General features: G+C 30.1%; 1 long non-coding RNA gene across 1 annotated transcript; it reads left to right on the top strand.

The window, feature by feature from the left end:
- The first annotated feature begins 453 nt into the window (after positions 1-453).
- Positions 454-13473, top strand: LOC127867219 (uncharacterized). Its single transcript, XR_008043368.1, has 3 exons — positions 454-589; positions 12284-12366; positions 13217-13473. It is a non-coding gene; the product is annotated as an uncharacterized LOC127867219 (long non-coding RNA).
- Positions 13474-14293: the final 820 nt, after the last annotated feature.

Genomic DNA, 14293 nt, shown 5'->3' with positions numbered 1-14293 from the left:
ATGACTTTCCGCTACCACTTGATCCGGCAATAATGAAAGTTGCAGGGCATTCAAATTTATTACAACAACAACAACAACATGACGTTTATTAAACTCAAATCACAAATACAGTGACACATGAGTATACAGTGGCAATGCATTTTTTACAAAAAGTTATTAACAATTGTGACATGGTGTTAACTATTATTAAGACATTATAAGAGAGAAAGAGAAATGAAGATAAGATATGGGAAATACATTTGAATTGAGTGGGGGAATGCTGATGTTTACCTAAGAAATAAACATTATTTCCTTTGGCCTCAATAACCTGTTTGTTTACCTGGGTAACTGAAACAGACTATAGTTATGTGTTTTTTTTCGTTTGGCTCTATTTAAAGTCCATTGAATTTGATTGGTTAATTTATTTTTAGCTATGGCGCTTCGCTGATCTATGTGTAAACCCTGTTATTAGGTCAGAACTGTGCGTTTTATTTGTGTTTTCACTCTTTTATCTGTGGAATAATCGCGGAGAGTGATTCATTAGTAGTTTGCATATTAACTTAAGTAATGTGGAGATTTAAAATGTGTGCACTGTACTTGTCTGTTTAAGGTAATTGTATTTGGGATTAATTGGAGTATTGAAAAGATGATCAAATGTGAAATGACACGTTCTCGTTACAATGACCGATGTTTATTCACAACATTGTCACTGTCAGGTCAGATAACCATGTCCATGTTTGACTTGTGTCAGTGACCATGTTATTATTAAGTAAAACTTTATGTTATTGTTTCAGCAAGTAGCTGTATAATATAATAATGTACAAAAATGTGTCAATTTGACCTACAGTAGTGAAATTGCATGACATACAATACTGTGCATGTATAGACAATCCCAGAAATCGATTATCACCCGAATTACCTGCCCCTGAATACTCTCGCGCGCCTTCAAAACGGTACTGAAGAAATAAATATGGACCTATATATGTGTGTATAGGTCCCTACGCAAAACAAGGAAGCGAAACAGTTTTATCAAATATATTTGAGGATTTAAATAGTTTCTGTTATCAATCTGACAACCACATAATAGTTCGTGTTTTTTAATAAATATAATTTACGTAATTAGTAGAAATAAGGTTCATTTGCATTCGTTTAAGAGTAATTAAACACAGCATGGACATGGGCATGGTGTAGGTCCCTGGCATGAATAAGGTCTTGATTGTCATTAAACATGTTATTTAAAGGTGACGCGTGATATCTTATCTTAATTTCGGTATCTACACATGTGCAGGCATGTGTTGTCACGGGCAAACCCATAAACGCTTTTAATCCACACTTGGAACATCGTCTCCCATTTAGCGAATTCGTTCGCGCCTTGATCGCTGATGTTTTTTTTCAAGAGATGTGTGTTGGTGTCATTAATAATCCGTAATTAAAGTAAAATAAATCACTTATTGTGTTCGCGTTTTTATTTTTTAAGCGTAAATTTAGACCGTTTTACGAAAATAAATTTAATAAAGACATACGTTAAGGAAATCTAGAGAACACAATTGGAACAATTAAAGTTTATTTAAGGCTCATTATTTTTCATGTTGAACATTTCAATCGTGAATAAAGATGTTATTAAGAAAATTTAATAATATTTCAGGCAACATGTAAAACGTTATTTAAATAGTGATATAAGAAAGTTGTAGACAAAAGCTGATGTCCTTTTCAATAAAAAAGTATGACATATCCTGACATCTTACACAGTTTTGCAAGCGAATAACTCCGATACTTGTTCATTTAAATCACAAGATTCATTTCCAGCTAGATATTTTTGTATTAGCTTGAGAGCGATTTTTAAATAAAAGATTGTTAAAAACCACTTTAGTTTTAGACTAAACTAGATACATAATTTAAATTAAAAAAAAATCTCTTCCTGAAATCTTACAGAGTTTCGATGTAATAAAGATTTACGGAACAATTTTAGAATCACAAACTTCATTTCGGCTATAGATTTGTATATTACCTTTAAAATGACACTTACAAGGGAAATATTAATAGCGAAATGGTAACTGTTTAGACAAACAAAGATATGTATTATTCAATAAAAGAAGTCGTCTTCAGTCTTTAATCTTACAATGTTTCTTAATGAATATCTCCGGAAAGTATAGAAAGTCAGACATTCCCAAAAGTGTCGGACCGTCGGACCTGACCGACGTTTTAAAGACAGGTCCGATTGAATATGCTATGTTGCCGGTCCGAATGTCCGGGAAATAATTCAAGAAGAAAAGTTGATTTATTTATAGAATTCGTTCCAGTGTGCGATCATTTGAGAACGAATATTCCTGGGCATTCCGGAAATTTGCGCTTGGTACCAATTTTGTCCAGTCTTTTATTTATCGATTTCTAAATGCATGGTTTGCGGCTGGAAAAGAATGAACGGTAACTGACGAAACCTCTTCGCTACTTTCCGAAAAATCTTACGATTCTGCGAAATGCTGCTAATGTCCGCCATCTTGAAATTTTAAGTGATCGATTTATAGCAATGTTAAGCACTGCAGTAGCATATTGTAAAGCAATATGTTAACCGAATAATATATTGATTACATATTTGCTAGGCTACTGGTTACTCGTTTACATTTTCTACATTCAAACAATATGTATTAAGCACATTTTATTATATGTGCAAAACATGTACATGTTTTCGGACTATCTTATTCGGATACAGTATGATTCGTCAATTTTAATTTATTTTCGACGTTCTTTATAACATTTTTATAGAATGACGATACACATGCGGTGATACGGATGGTATGGTTTATAATATTTCGCATTGTAGTCACCAGAAATTGCAACTAAAAATACTACAAAAAAAGTACAATAAGCTAGGTCACGGGGGTGTCGGCCCTTAATCCCCGTTGGGGTCCTGCGGTTCCAGAACCCTAGCTCAATTTTCCGGATTTCAAATTTGGGTCAATTGACATCCCTAGAATTAAGAAAACAAATATGTAACCATTCAACTTATCGACTTCGGAAAACAACCAACACTTAGTATTAATGGAGCATCTGAATTGTTGCCGAACGACATAACACTTAACTTCGCAAATATATAAATACGATATATATGTTTGTACATTGATGTTTCGGTCCTATGAATCCCAGTCCGGTCCTGCAAGTTATCTAAGACTACCGGACCGGATGTCGTGTGGACTTAAAATACTTTTGGGAATGTCTGGAAAGTACGACATTTAATAAGAAATAATATAGGCTTAAACAAAGGCAGATATCAATATAATTGTCTACATCGACCTTAAATCTATCTTTATTAATATCAAAGATCTATATAAAAAAAAATTGGTCTGAATGGATGTTTCCAATCTTTATATATTGATAGATCTTTATTAATTTCTCCGGCACTATTTACGCTAAAATCACAACGTTTACTTCAGACTTTAGATATTTTTATGCCTTTCTAATTATGCTTGAATAATTTTATTCCATAAAGAAATAATTAAATTTTATACAAAGGTATTACTGAAAGGTATGCTTAAAAATGCCAACTCGGCCTTAAACATTACGTGTTGTCACTGAATATTGTTGCAGAGGCACATATTTTATGAATCTATCGTGTATATTTTTTATTTAAATTATATTGATTTACGATCTGATACATATCGACACTTGGTTTCACGATTCACTTGTTTTCAATCCTACTGTGCGAAGTAATAAAGTACTGTTTATTGGAATAAAGCGGGTGTACACTATGATAATGTAATCTGTTAAATTCTTCAGTACCGTTTTCAATCGCGGGTTACGTAATAGCAACAACAACAACAACATAACCTTTATTAAGCTCAAATCACATATACAGTGACACATGAGTATACAGTGACAATACATCTTTTACAAAGAGATATTAACAATTGTGACAGGGTGTTAAACTTTACATAGAAAATAGAAAAGAGAAAGAGAAGTGGAGATGAAAAAAGATATGAGACATACATTTGAATTGAGTGGGGGAATGATGATGTTGACCCGAGAAATAAACAATTTTTTTTTTTTTCCTTTGGCCTGAATAACCTGTTTGTTTACATGGATTCCTGATACAGACTATAGTTATGGTTTTTCCATTCGGTTCTATTTAAAACCCGGTGAATTTGATTGGTTAATTTATTTTTGTCTGCAGCGCTTCGCTGATCTGTGTGTAAACCCTGGAATTAGGTCAGAAATGTGCGTTTTGTTTGTGTTTTCACCGTTTCCTCTGTAGAATAATCGTGGAGAGTGTTTCATTTATAGATCGCATATTAACTAAACTTTCAAAAGTGACGTATAGATTTAAATTTTGTAGACCGAAAATGTCTGTTAATGTAATTCTACTTGGGATTAATTGGTGTGTTTAAATGAAGTAATGATCAAATGTGAAGTGAAGTGACCCATTCACGTGACATTGACCGATGTTGTGTCAGGCCACATTTACCATGCCCATGTTTGTTCCTGTGTCAGTGACCATGTGATTCGTAAGTAAAGGACTTTATGTTATTGTTTCAGCAAGTAGCTTTATATAATCATGTACTAAATTGTGTCGATTTGACCTGCAGTAGTGAGATTGCATGACAAAAAGTACTTTACTGTACATGTATTTGTGAAGTTGTGTAAATTTACACATGGCACATGAAATCAATGGTTAAAGGCATTGATGGGTGATGGAGAGGGGCGATGAGTAGAAGTGCTGCAATAAGTAATAAGTGTCAAGTGTCATTGATTAAAAAACATATTCCAGCAAGGTGAACAATAAGCTTGAGATATAAACATACATGTACATTGCATATAATTTGGCTAGTGCAAGGTTTAAAATATAAATCACAATTTGCTAACGACATTTATAAGTAAATCAGTAATTTCAAATTTGTGACATTGATATTTGTTGCCAGATTGAAAAAAACATGCGTTAAAATATTTTAAACATGCAAAGTGAATGAAGTTAGGTATTCAACATGAACTATGATGTAGTAATACCAATATGTAAGATGATTAATTCATCTTAAAAAATATTAATTGTTTGATTGAGACGAGATGCAAAAAGTACTGCATTAGACATGATTTTGTTCTCTACATAAATAAATTTATCAACGTGTTAGCGTTTAAAGTAATATTTTTGTGGATATGAATTAGTCTTATGAAGTTTAATTGTTGAAATACATAAAAGATTACAAACATAATTTAACATATACACCAAGTTAAGCTTATCAGCGGGTTAATGTTTGAAATAATACTTTTATGAATTTACATAAATTTTTTAAATCCTTTAAGGACCTTGTTGTCAACAATTCTTTAAATTTTAGCGTATTTGTTCTACAGTAGTAGTATTTTTTTTATAAACTTCCTTCTATGTTCATTAAAAAAGGGACATATAAGCATGTAGTGAAATTCATCCGCCACATCTCTGCATGTACAATGAGGGCATGTCCTCTCATTTATGTCTTGATTGGTCCATCTACCTGTCTCATTTGGGAAAAAGTGATTACCAGTTCTAAGTTTAATAAATAAAGATGATTCATATTTAGTTAGTGTGATTAAATATTTCTCTAATTCAATCTTATCCTTAAATATTGAATAGTTTAGGCCTTTTGTTGAGTTTTGAAGTGAGGTATGCCAGGTTTGCTGGTATTGATCAAGTAATATGCCCTTTATAGTGTACTTTATATTTTTATTTTGGATTTGATCTTGATTTAGCCAGATGTAATTTCTGCCAGTTTGTGTGAAGATATTTTTTACATAATTTATCCATTTCGATTCAAAGTTAGGAAGGTTTAACATGTATTTATATATGAGATATGCTAATTTATCCGGTTTCCCAGTTATTAATCTATTCCAGTATGCAATCATTCTGCATTTTATAGTGAGATCTATGGGGTATCTTCCGAATTCTGCGTATATCATATAAAGTGGGGTGCTTTTTCTTAGATTGAAAATTTTTCTCAGAAATTCATTGTGTATTTTCTCTAGTAAATCAATGCTTTCATAGCCCCAAACCTCTGCAGAATATGTTAATATTGGCAGGATAGTGTTATCAAAAAGTTTTAATATCAGATCTATTGGTAAATTATTAAGGTTATTAATTCTTGAATAGAGTAGGTGCATTGCTTTCCTTGCTTGTTGTGCAAGATGTTTCTTTGCAGTTAGGAAGCTACCAGATTTTGCTAAAAAAACACCTAGATATTTGTATGAGTTAACAATTTCTAGAGACGTGTTGTCTATTTTAAAAGAGAAGTTTCTATTTTGCCTTGATCCGAAAATCATTACTTTTGTTTTATCCTTATTTATATTTAACTTCCATGTTTTACAGTAATCAGCAAAGTCATTCAGACAGTTTTGTAGTGTTTGGGCATTTTCAGCAATTAAGACTGTGTCGTCTGCATATAATAGTACAATTATTTTGAGAAAAGTAGCAATATCGTTTTCTGGATTTGTAAGTTCTATACCATGGTCAATATGGCGGCGCCCATATTATCGATTCTGGGATTGTCTTATTTTTGGAAGTGTACACATGGCACATGAATTCTTATTAACTGTAAAGGTGAAAGGTATAGATGAGTTTCAAGTGTCATTGATTAGAAACATATATCATTGAGTATTTAAGTAAGGTTAACATTAAACTTGAGGTACAAACATGCACATTGCATACAATTTGGCTAGTGAAAAGTTTAAAATATAAATTACAATTTGTTAACAACAATTAAGAGTAAATAAGTAATTTGTGGTATTGATAATGGTTGCCGGATTGGAAAAAAAATATGCATAAACAATATTTTAAACATGTGTAGTGAATGAAGTAAGGTATTCAACATTTACTACGATGTAGTAATACCAATTAATATGTAAGATATGCATTCATCTTATAAAATATTGATTGATTAATTGAAACAAAATGCCAAAAATACTGACTGTAAAAGAAAATATTTTGTTCTCTACATAATTAAGCTTATCATCGCGTTACTGTTTAAAGTAATATTTTTATGGATGTGGATTAGTCCTATAAAATTTAATTGTAAAAAAAAATAAAAAAAAATAAATAAATAAAAGATGATAAACATATGCACCAAGCTAAACTATTCAACGGGTTTATGTTTGAAATAATATTTTTATGAATTTGTATAAGATTTTAAATCCTTTAAGTTCTTGTAGTGAACAATTCTTTGAATTTTAGTGTATTTGTTCTTCAGTAGTAGTATCCTTTTATAAACTTCTTTCTGTGTTCACTTACAAAGGGACATATAAGTATGTAGAGAATAAAATCATTTTGTATTAATTAGTTATACTTAATTTTTTAATAAAACTTTTTGCTTTAACATTTTTCATTCAGGTTATTTCAAATACACTTTTGTCTTGTAATTATTTTCTTCAATGTCCTAAAATTGTTTTATCTTTGTGATTATTATAGGTCTATTTTTGAACTTTTGTTGAAGTAAATATTTTCTAAATAATTTTCTACAAATTTCGTTTTTTTAAACTACTGATTCAAAACTATTTTTCTTAAAACTATTTCTTAGGCTTTTTTTTTTTTTTTTTTTTAAAAAAAAAAAACTTCTTCCTTAAACATTGCTTTTCTTAAAAAAATAAATAAATAAAATCACTCATAAATAAATTTCTTAAACTAAGTTTCCTAAACCATTCACCTTAAAAATATTTTCCATTCAACTTTTTTTTCTTTTTAGCTTTCAACTTTTTAAAATTATTTTCATATTTAAAAATTATTTTCATAAAACCATTTTTCATAAATTAGTAATGCTAATTTTGTGTGTGAAGATTTTAATTAAAACTATTTGCTTTAACATTTTTCATTCAAGTAATTTTAAATACAATTTTGTCTTGTAATTATTTTCTTCAATGTCCTAAAATAGTTTTATCTTCATGTGATTATTGTTGATCTATTTTCTTTTCAACTTTTGTTAGTGTCAATATGTTCTAAATAATTTTCTACAACTTTCGTTTTTTAAACAACTGCTTCAAAAATATTTTTTTTTTAAACAACTGCTTCACAAATATTTTTCTTAAAACTATTTCGTAGTTTGTTTGTTTGTTTTTTTTGTTGTTTTTTATAAAACTTCATTCTAAAAAAAGTTCTTCAACTTTGTCGTAAAACATTGCTTTTCTAAAAATAAAAACACTCGTAAATAAATTTCTTAAACTTAGTTTCTAAAACATTCTTCTAAATTATTCACGTAAAAAAGTTCACCTGTAAATAAATTTCTTAAACTTAGTTTGAAAAACATTCTAAATTATTCACATTTAAAAAAAGTTCACTCTTGAATAAATTTCTTAAACTTAGTTTGAAAAACATTCTTCTAAATTATTCACATTAAAAAAATATTTTGCTTTCAACTTTTTTTTTTTTTTTACTTTCCAAAATCAAATTTTCAAAAATAGATTGCATAGTGTTCTCATTTTATTTTATTTTTCTTAATCTAATTTTCAAAAAAAGTCCGAATTACTTTTCATACTAAATTATTTCTTAAGCTTATTTTCAAAAAATAGTTTCTTATATTTAAAAAAAACAACAACATGTGTATAACTTCTCAGATTCAAAAAATTATGTTCATATGTGTATAACTTTCCAAATTCATAAAATTATAAGACCATTTTGCTTTAATGATTTAAAATTTTGAAGATTTTAATAAAAACTGTTAACTTTTAACATTTTTCAATGTTCTAAAATAGTTTCATCTTCATGTGATAATTGTGGATCAAATATTTATCTCACACGTGTTTGTTCCATTTGTTATGTTATCGAGGTGGTGTGTATATCAATTCCTAAATGTTTTGCTAATACGAAGATTTTTTAATAACATTTTCATACAACTTAATTCTTAAAAAATTGTTCTTTAACTTATTTTCAAAAACTTTCTCATAAAACACTGCTTTTCTAAAAAAAATTCACTCGTAAATTAATTTCTTAAACTTATTTTAAAAAACTTTCTCCTAAATACATAAACCTACGTTTTTTATTCAAATTCTTTAAATTATTTTCATTAGTAAAATTATTTTCATAAAACCATTTTGCATTAATGAGTTAAATTAAACAATGTTGATAATTTTAATTAAAACTTTTTGCTTTAACATTTTTCATTCAAGTAATTTCAAATACAATTTTGTCTTGTAATTATTTTGTGTAATTATTTTCTTCAATGATCTAAAATAGTTTCATTTTAATTTGATATAAACTATCAAAACCAGCCATTACTTGTTTAGATATTAATTATGTGATAATTGTTTATCAAATTTAATATGATCTCACACGTGTTTGTTCCATTTGCTGTTTAATCGTGATGGTGTTTTTATCAATTCCTAAATGTTTTGCTAAACATAATGTGCTCACAGTTCTCTTGTTATATTTTAAGTGGTGAATATTTGCATACATTGTCATTTTCCTCACTACCTTTATTAACAGAGACATCTTCTGGTGATAAGTTTAATACTATGTACTTGCAACTAGTTTCATATTGTGTTTCTGTTCACGCGTAATATTTATATCATGAGTATATGACTCAGACAATAAAATTTGAAAACTGATTTTATCTAGTTTTTTGTATGACCTCACAACAAACAAAAGACACAATTGCCTTAAGTGTCTTAAATTGTTTTGTGATTTTAACAGTTGCAAATATTTTCGATCACCCTCATTCTTTTTGCTTTTTATCAAGAGAATGTACTTGTTTGAAAATAATTGACTGTGCAAAAAAAAAAATATATAAAATAAAATAAAATACACGTGTTATGCTATAACAAATAAAGTTTTAGAGTTCGTTATTTTTTAGTAATATCATATTTTTCACAATTTAACTAAAAAAAAAATTGGCGCATAAGTTACATAATGCTCAAATATAATGCCTTAATAAAGAGAAAAAAACTTTTGACATTTTAATCACTGAATAGCTTATTGCATTCTAGGTATATACACGGTGTAGTGTTAACATTGCACGACTGAACACAGGAAAGCATTCTTATATTGTAATGCATATCATGGTGGGAATGTATATCTAAACAATAAACTCATACCCGCTATTCTTATTTTGGTTTTGTTTTAATAATTTTCAAAGAATTGTTTGTGAACATCGCTTACTGAAACTGTCGAATAATTACATTACATCTTTTAAAGGTTACATCTCTACTTTATGAAATTTTATCTCCCTTACAACCTTAAAATCTAATCGGATATCACAGCTTTAAATTAATAACAATAACTATGAATGTGAACGTAAATATCTGAATAAAAATAGGTTTTAACCATTAAACAAAAATCATTTCCCTCTTGCGTGTTTATATACTGCACCAATTATGTTTTAATCCAGTATGTACATGCATTTTTCTTATTACCGATTAGCTGAACATTATTCATATTTAATAAATTCAAAACATTATTCATAAGTTAATACAAACATATCAATCGACTTTAAAATTGTAATGGGACCTGTAAACAATTAAAACTAGGAACATCGCTTTGGAGAGATAATTACCAAGCATTTGGATGTTAAGATATATCCGATGAAAACCACTAGATTATTTCACTTGCTTTGTAAATGATCAAAGTTAAATCAGCGTGAATCGTACATGTAAACAAAACTTTCACGCCTGTTACTCTGACCCGATGAAATCACGTGACCAAGTCTACTACACCCGTCAATCACTTTCCCACGCACTTGTCAATAACCTATAGTCTGTTCCAATATTTGAAGTTACTAATCATTTAAAATGTATTTCGCCCAGGTAAAAGACCAGTTACCAGGTCATATAATCAACTAGACACACACCACGTCTCCAATGCCCTAAATAATTATTACCTAGGAAAATGTATGTTAGTTATTTCCCAAATAGATCTTACCAAACATGTAATGTGAAAATTATGCGTCTATGACTATATTGTTCTGTATAGTCATGTATTGCAATTGTAACTTGAGTTAAACAAAGTTCTGTTCTGGAATTTACATGGAAAAAAGACATGCTGATCATTTAACCCAGAATTTATCTCAAAACACACACATTTAAATATAAAGTTAACCCGATTGCAATTAAAAAATGAAAACCATTGAAATAGAATATCACATAAATTGATTTACTTTATAGCTTCTCGATGACTAGATATAAGCCTAAGCTGTAGATTAATTTTGATTCGAAATTTACTAAAAATCAACAACATGGCTTTTTCTTTTTTGTCACACATTTTTAGGATTAACTCGCTAATTACCAATTATGCTTATTGAAATGACACTATCATCTGTTTATCTTTATTGCTTCATGATATGTTTGATCACGCCTCTTTCATTCATATTCTCACCGATCGTCAAACATTGAATAAGTGCGTTTGATATTTTTTCAATTTATTACATCTCTAATATTTTAGAGGCAGAACATAAAAAAAAGACTTAACAAAAGAATTAAACAACTTAACAAACTTATTTCGGCTTCAAATCATACTGCTGACATTCGTAAAGTAAACCAAATAAAGCCTTTAGGGCTTTCCCAAGCAGATGTCATTGGTTTAAAGTAACAGGTTGTTTTTGCAACGCATAGGAATCTTGATTATTCAACCAGTTGTTGATAAAATTCAAAGTAAACGCTCCTGGGTATTTTTTTTCTCAATATGTGTTGAAATTTCACAGCACCTACTTAACTGCCGGGTTGCTTAGCATTAAAATAGTATTCTGAAAGAATACGCTCCTTTTGTAATTTATCCATGGTTAATCAATATTGCTTGTTTATTTATAAACATTGACAGTGTGCACTATTCGAAAACAACTTTAAAAATGAACAACATGAATACTTCAATGCATATAAAATATTTATTTTATACACATAGTGATCTCATTACAAAACATGTTCAGTACATAATTTTATTTGTTAAATGTGATAAAACACTGATGAGTTTTCTGATATTTCTTTGTTTACACACATGTGCTTTTCAACTCTCTCAATTGTCCCCCCTACATTCAACAAGACTGGAGGAGTATTCCCCCTTACATTAGCAATCAAATAAAAGAGTATGTTCCCTTATACTATACAAAGTTAATATTATAAACATAATAAATTTTACAAAATATCAAACATTTACAAAACATGTCAACAATTTAAGGTAACAAGCTTTTCAAAGTATTACATTGAGAAATATTAAGGGTTACACCAAAATCTGTAGCATTTCCGTTTGCAAAATGTCGTATGTCTATATATGTTTGGTTGCTTATTTTACAAAATGACAAAAACACATTATTTTCTAACGAAAATTGTTCCGTTCAATACAATAAAACCAATGGTGTTGTGTTCATTTCAGAAGGCTTCCATTGCTGTGGAGTGCATTGAACGACATCATGGCATAGAAGAACATACCCGGGGATAATACTAGCAGCAACAAGTGTAAGTAAAGTTATCCTTTTCATCATGACAGTTCTACACTTCACGTTTTTTGCTTTTTGTAAAAGTTCGTTCTGGATATTTACATTGTTTACATCATACACAAAAGATACATTCCCATCAATATTATCTGAACACTCCATTTCTACTAGAAGATCAATCCTTGACTGAATAATAACGTTGAATTACTGTGTTTTTAAATCAGTTACAGCGAAACAATCTGTCTTCTATCTGTGTAATTGTAAGCACCATTTTTTTCATCTTGGTCCATTGATCCGTTTTCATTATGGCTAGAAAGTCTTTGCTCTCTATAACTCGTTTGTGAAGGAAAACCATCTCTGGGGTAATATTCGAAATGGCCATCATTTCTTCTCAAGAACGTAATATGGCATTTTCATCGACTTCTTTCAGCATATCCTCGAAATAAAACTCAAGTTGATACTCCTCACCATCACATATCATGAGGCAGTCATGTTCTCTCTGTGAAGGGTGATTGATTTGACAACCATAGCAGTTCTTTCGAACAGTCATTGTTTTGACTTCACATAAAGCTTTTGCATATAAAAAGTCAAAGTAGGAACGCATCATCATGACACTCGCTGAAGTTGAGATGTCTGAGGGGGTGATGAAAATTCCATCCCTTCAGTCATGTTATTCTCTTCTTTCCCCATTTCATTGTTTAATGATAAAACACTATATCCATCTTCACAACTTAGCTTAAAATCTTGAGATGATGAACAAGCCATATTCACTATGTGCTTCTGTCACTTGTTGAAGTGGGAATGAAACACATTACTTGAGGATTTCTTTATAAAGCTTTATATCTAACGAATTTTGTTTTCAAATTTTTCAGACCACGCAACCGCCAAAATGCACGCCGCCATTTTGAAGCACGTCTGAGTGAACCGATGGTTTCCATGGATTCCATGAAGATTCAATTGATTTGTTGGTTTTTAATCGTCCAATTATTTTTAAAAATAAACATTTTGGTGAATGCTGTTTGTGTTCTTCCAACGGATCATCTTCTTTCCCCCATTGGTGTAATCGTACTGCACACGAAAAACATTCTACTGTATCGTTTTTACCTGTGTAATAAAAGCCAGCTGATGATAACTGAAACTTGTTCGGTTGAATTTGAGGTGACCATAGATCAAATGTTTTAAGTCTTCATAAAATGTGAGGTGTTCAAATTTGAACTCGAGTTCTTGAAATGCATTCATGGTGACTGTCCCTCTAAAAATGAAATCAGTAGTTCAACACTTTCTTTTAAACTACACATCGTTTCAAACATTGTCGTTGGTAAAATTAACTTCTTTTTTCCTTTTTTAAAAACCAGTTTTACTCGAGATCGTCTCTTTTTCAAAACTAGGGTAAAGTTATTGTCAAGTGTACAACTTATTTCTTTACACACCGGGGACCAGGTTATGTTTTCAAAACCATATTGCTTAAAATAAGATAGTGTATTTTCAGAAAACAGTAACTGTACCTGTGCCATTATTCTATACGAAAATACACGCACGTTTTGTACTCGCAAACGTCCACAAAAATTAAGCAAATGGATGAAAAGATAAACCACTTAATCCAACAACACTATTAAACCGTGCATACTTGTACCTTAACGATCTTATTATAACGCATCAATATGGCGGATCCATCCTACATTAAACCGACTTAAATCGTCAATATAGCGGCAATCATTCAAACCGCCAAAATGCTCACTCATGAAATGTTAAACCATGGTAGTGAAACAGCTAAAATGCTCACTTATCATATTTAAAACCGACACAAGTGAAATCGTCAATATAGCGGCAATTATTCGAACCGCCCGCTAAAATGCTCACGTATTATATTTCAAACTGACGGAAACCGTCAAGATGGCCGCAAAACCGCCAACATTCTCACTCATACGAAACCGCTAAAAACCGACGGA

The sequence above is a fragment of the Dreissena polymorpha genome, chromosome 1, assembly GCF_020536995.1.
Source record: "Dreissena polymorpha isolate Duluth1 chromosome 1, UMN_Dpol_1.0, whole genome shotgun sequence".
NCBI classification, from domain to species: domain Eukaryota; kingdom Metazoa; phylum Mollusca; class Bivalvia; order Myida; family Dreissenidae; genus Dreissena; species Dreissena polymorpha.
Note: the sequence above shows the minus strand (reverse complement) of the source record. Positions and strands in the feature narration are given on the sequence as shown.